Below are 5,991 nucleotides of genomic sequence, written 5' to 3'. Positions count from 1 at the left end.
GGGCCTTGTGTAATGGGTCCTGGGTTATATTTGGGGTGGTTGTGTAGAGTGTATGCACATGTGTGTGCATAGATGTAGGCACTCAGTGTGCAAATGTGCAGGGGCCACAGTAGAATGTTGGATATTCACTTTTCAAGATTTTAATTTATTTATTGGGGGGGGGTGGAAATGGGCACACCAGGGCCTCCAGCCACTAAAAATGAACTCCAGATGCACAAGCCACTTTGTGCTTCTGGCTTATGTGGGTACTGGGGAATCAAACCTGGATCCTTAGACTTCGCAGGCAAGCACCTTAACCACTAAGCCATCCCTCCAGCCCCAGATATTCTTTTCTATTTCTGTTCTGTTTCCTTGAAACATAGTCTTCGCTCACTGAACCCAGAGCTGCTCAGCATGCCCCAGCAATTCTCTTGTCTCCGACTCCCTAAGAACTGGGGTTACAGATATGCATGGCCATACACCACTTTTTACGTGTATGCTGGGAATCAAACTCAGGTCCTCAGATTTGTGTGACAAGCACCCTTACCCACTGAGTCATTCCCCATGCCCAGAGATGCTACTTTTGATCTGCAATTTCTAAGCTCACCAGGGAGAGAAGAATGGCGTGCCCAAGGCCTCTGAGGTATGAACACACACCCCTTTCCTAGGAAGCAACGAGTAGTGTGTTGTTCGGGGAGTATGAGTGTGGGTGGGGGGTGGCTCACAGTCTGTCGAGATAAATGAACAACAGATTGTAAATGGTCCCAAATGCCAGGCAGGGGAAAGTGAGCTTAATTATGTTTGGAGTGCTGTCTATAAGGAACTTACAAATATGGGCGCACCATGCTTCATACTAGGTCTAAGGACAGGCCTGCATGCTGGGAGATCACCTACCAGCTTAGTACAGAAGCCCTGAAAGGGCCTGGAGAGATGGCTCACTGGTTAAAGGTGCTTACTGGCAAAGCATGAATGGCCCAAGCTCAATTCCCCAGTATCCACGTAAGCCAGATGCACCAAAGTGCAGCAGGCATCTGTGGGGACAAGAGACCCAGGTGCACCCATTCCCCGCCCCCCACATCACTGTCTTGCCCTGGCTGCAAACAAAAAAATGGAGGGGGGTTGGAGAGATGGCTCAGCAGTTAAGCACTTGCCTGCAAAGCCTAACAACCTGAGGTTGATACCCAGTACACACGTAAAGCCAGATGCACAAAGTGGTTCATGCATCTAGGGTTCATCTGCAGTGGCTGGAGGCTCTAGCATGCCCATTCTCTCTCTCTTCTTGCAAATAAATAAATAAAATATTTTTTAAACATCTTAACAACTTTAAAAAATGTTTTTTTTTTCTTTTCTTTCTTTCTTTCTCCCCCCCTCCCTTTTTTGAGGTAGGGTCTTACTCTATCCCAGGTTAACCTGGAATTCATTATATAGTCTTAGGGTGGCCTCAAACTCACAGTGATCCTCCTACTTCTGCCTCCCAAGTGCTGGGCTTAAAGGTATACACCACCACGCCCAGCTTATTTTATTTATTTTGAGATAGAAAGAGAAGAAAAGAGGCAGATAGAGAGAATGGGTACACCAGGGCCTTCAGCCACTGCAAATGAATTCCAGACATATGCGCCACTTTGTGCATCTGGCTTACATGGGTACTGGGGAATTGAACCTGGGTCCTTAGGCTTCACAGGCAAATGCCTTAACCACTAAGCTGTCATTCCAGCCCAATAAGATATTAAAAAAAAATAGAGCTGGAGAAATGGCTTAGCAGTTGAGGCACTTGCTTGTGAAGCTTAAGGACCCAGGTTCAATTCCCCAGTACCCATGTAGGCCAGATGCATAAGGTGGCACATGCTTCTGTAGTTCGTTTGCAGTGGCTGGAGGCCTGGCACACCCATTCTGTACTCTCAGGTGGTCTTGACCTCATGGTGACCCTCCTACCTCTGCCTCCCAATTGCTAAGATTAAAGGCGTGTGCCACCATGCCCAGCTTTGAGGTTTTCTTTTTTTTAAATTAAGATCTTAAACTTTTCAGTCCTCTATCTTTAGCTAAGTACACCAGTCCATTACAAATTTAACCTTGATAAAACTCCTGGCATGGGCAGCAGACTGTAGCAAGCCCTTATGCCAGTAGCCCAGTTCCAACATCTTTTTTTCTCTTAGAAAGTTCCTAAGCCAAGCCTCTAAGTTCAATTCTCTCTGCACTTATCATTTTTAAACTCTCACAAGAATAGTCCATAAGACTTGGCTTACCATTCCAGAAGGTGTTTTCAATTGTAAGCACCAAGTCCATGTCTGCTCCTCTAAAACAAACATTCCAAAAGACCAAAATCCACATGGTCAGATTCAGCTCACCCTACTAATAGTACCAATTTATGTAGTAGACAGCCTCAGGTCATTGAGATGAACTTTTAGACCAGGAATAGTTATGGAAGCAGTTATTGAAGCAGGGGAAGTTTTATAATGGCAAAAACAGTTGTCCTGCTTTTATAGAACCAAGGATAGAGAGAGAGAATGAAGCCACAAAGCCAAAAAAAAAAAAAAAAAAAAAAAGACGGTGGGCTGGAGAGATGGCTTAGCGGTTAAGCGCTTGCCTGAGAAGCCTAAGGACCCCGGTTCAAGGCTCGGTTCCCCAGGTCCCACGTTAGCCAGATGCACAAGGGGGCGCACGCGTCTGGAGTTCGTTTGCAGAGGCTGGAAGCCCTGGCGCGCCCATTCTCTCTCTCTCCCTCTGTCTTTCTCTCTGTGTCTGTCGCTCTCAAATAAATAAATAATTTAAAAAGTATTTAAAAAAAAAAAAAAAGACGGGAGATGGAGAGATGGCTTAGCAGTTAAGGTGCTTGCCTGCAAAGCCAAAGAACCTAGGTTTGATTCCCCAGGACCCAAGTAAGCCAAATGCACAAGGGGGCGCATGCATCTGGAGTTTGTTTGCAGTGGCTGGAGGCCCTGGTGCACCCATTCTCTCTCTCTTTGTCTCTCCTCTCTCTCTCTCTGCCTATTTCTCTCTCTCAAACAAATAAATAAAAATAAAATATTAAAAAAAAAACAAAAACGAAAAGCCACACCACACACAAGCACACTTAGGAATTCCAGGCAGAACGTAGGCACTTTGTACATATCTTTAGACTGGAATTCCAAATTTACCACACCTTATGGCTGGTACCTAAGATCATGGTGACATCTTTTTCAACCAGGTAGCTGGAAATCTAAGAAGCTTTAATAAAATTCCCGAATCTATTGGGAGACATTGATTTAAACTACCACACCACGAAAAGCCAGATGCACAAAGTGGAGCATGCATCTGGAGCTCCCTTCCAGTGGCAGGAGACCTGGTGCCTCCATACTCACTCTTTCCCCCTCTCTTTCTGTCTCTTTCTTAAATAAATAAATTAATTAATTAAATATTTCAAAAAAAATAGACAGCTCATCATAAATGAGAAACGTCAAAGGACTGGGAGAAAGGAAGTTTTAGTAAAGAATAATGCTCTTTGCACATTGATTTATTAAACACTTTCCTTGGTCCACTAGGGGCTGAAGTAAGCTCGCTGACCATCAACTGAGATAAAGAAAGTAAATTTGAAATAAATGAGAGGAAATGAAGCAAAGAGAAATTTAGGATAGGAAATCAAAGAAGGGTCCCTGAGCAAATATAAAGCATGAAGTGACACACATGTTTCTTAAATGTTCTGGTATCAGTGTGGAGGGGGTAACATGATCACATACATGATTCACTACTTAAGAAGGTGAAAAAGACCAGAAAAGCATGAATGTTTTTGTTGTTGAGTAAAAAGTGACAGGAAGCCAGGTATGGTGGCACACACCTTTAATCCCAGAACTCCAGAGGCAGAGGTAGGGGGATCTTCATGAGTTCAAAGCCACCCTGAGACTACATAGTGACTTCCAGGTCAACCTGGGCCAGAGCAAGACCCTACCTTGAAAAACCAAAAGAGAGGAAAAAAAGGAGGTGACAGGAAGCCATGATTTTGGACCAGGCTCTTGAACTGGACCAGACTGTAACAGACCAGACTGAAATCACTGAATCAAACACACCAAAGTTCAAGTCACCAAACCACAACTAAGTGGATTATCTGGTTTTCCAAGACATCAGACAAGACGCAGGCTGATCTCAATGGGCAGGGCAATCACATTCTTTCTGTTGATCGTTACCCCCAAAAGCAATATGGTGTTAATTGATCAGTTATTTTTCTTTCTTAAAAAATAATTTAAAAAATACATTATTTGGGGCTGGAGAGATGGCTTAGTAGTTAAGGGGCTTGCCTGTGAAGCCTAAAACTCATGTTTGAATCTCCAGGTCCCACATAAGCCAGATGCACAGTGATTCAAGCGTGCAATGTCACACAGATGCACAAGGGGGCGCATGTGTCTGGAGCTCATTGGAAGAGGCTGAAGGCCCTGGTGCACCCATCCCCCCTCTCTCTCAACATTATTTATTTAACTCCATTTTGTGAAATGAGATATTGGTCCACCCTAGAACCATAACTAGGGCTGGGAAGATGGCTCAGCACTTACAAGCACTTGCTTGCAAAGCTTGCAGGCCCAGGTTCAATCCCCCAGTGCCCCCATACAGCTAGCTACACAAATGGTACATGCATCTGGAGTTCATTTATAGTAGCAAGAAGCCAGAAGGCCTGGTGTACCCATTTCCTCCCCGTCTCTCTCTCCCTTTCAAATAAATAAGTAAATAAAATAAAATAAAAAGAATAAAGCCAATTGAGATCTTTAAACTCAATCATTGCAATTTTACCCTCTAACAATATCAAATGCAGAAAAAAATAATGCCTTCCTAAGTCCCCATGGAAGGGACATAGTCCTCAAAGGTATCCTCCCAGTAAACCCTATGGTGAGCGTCACTGGCCACCTTAATTTCTCCTCAGAGTTGGCCGCAGAGGTAACAGCAGCAGGTGGGATCTGTGAGACTTTCAAGGGTCTCCAAAATATCTGAGACCTGACAAAAATGTTCTCAGGCCCAAACTACAAACAACAGAAACAGCAAAAGGACATAGGAGATGGCGCAGGCGGTAAAATCCTTGCCATGCGAGCATGAGGACCCGGGTTCGAGTCCCCAGCACCTGCATAAAATGCCGTATGTGGTGGCATGAGCCTGAATCTCAGCACTGGAAAGGCAGACACAGGGAAGCCTTGAGTTGACTGACTAGCTAGTTTACCTGAATCAGTGAGCTCCAGGTTCAGTGAGAAACCCTGCCTCAAAGAATAAGGTGGAAGCCAGGCGTGGTGGCGCACACCTTTAATCCTAGCACTCAGAAAGCAAAAGTAGGAGGATCACTGTGAGTTCGAGGCCAGCCTGGAACTCAACTGCCAGGTCAGCCTGGGCTAGAGTAAGATCCTATCATGGGGAAAGAAAGAAAAAGTAAAAGTAAAATAAGGTGGAGAGTGACTTATGAAGACCCCAGTGGTAATGTCTTGTCTCCACATGCATGCACACATACATGTGCTTACACACATTATGAATATGAATACACACATGACCACACACACCTACACATACAGACCAGAACGAAAACGGAAAAAATGAATGAAAGAAAAAAAAAGGGAAAAGAAACTCCATAACATAAATAATTGTGCCAAGAGCAAAATTAGGCAATTCATTTCAAATGTTTAAACAGAAACAATTTAATGTAGGATTGAGTACCTTTCTGTATGTTTGCTAGTGGAGCCTGTCCTTCCAGGGAGGTAGGGAGATTTTAAATGGCCCTGCTTTGGGTTGTGGTGATGGTTTAAACAGCAGCCCTGACTTAAGCTGAGAGCACCCTACCAAGTCTGCAGAGCAGTGGATGGGAAGGGAAGGATAATGTGCCAGCCCCTCCCTGTTCTTTTTATTGTTGTTATTTGATTTGAGATTAGCTGTTTGCAAGACCATTAAAAGGCAAACAATTCTCTTATCATCAGATGAAAGGCTTTGTTATCATAATATAGGATGGATGTGACTAACCATTAATCACTCATCAATTCCCAGAGAAAAGGCTACAAGGCAATTCTTTTA

The sequence above is a fragment of the Jaculus jaculus genome, chromosome 10, assembly GCF_020740685.1.
Source record: "Jaculus jaculus isolate mJacJac1 chromosome 10, mJacJac1.mat.Y.cur, whole genome shotgun sequence".
Lineage (NCBI taxonomy): Eukaryota > Metazoa > Chordata > Mammalia > Rodentia > Dipodidae > Jaculus > Jaculus jaculus.
The sequence above is the reverse complement of the archived record's forward strand: the minus strand, read 5'-3'. Positions refer to the sequence as shown.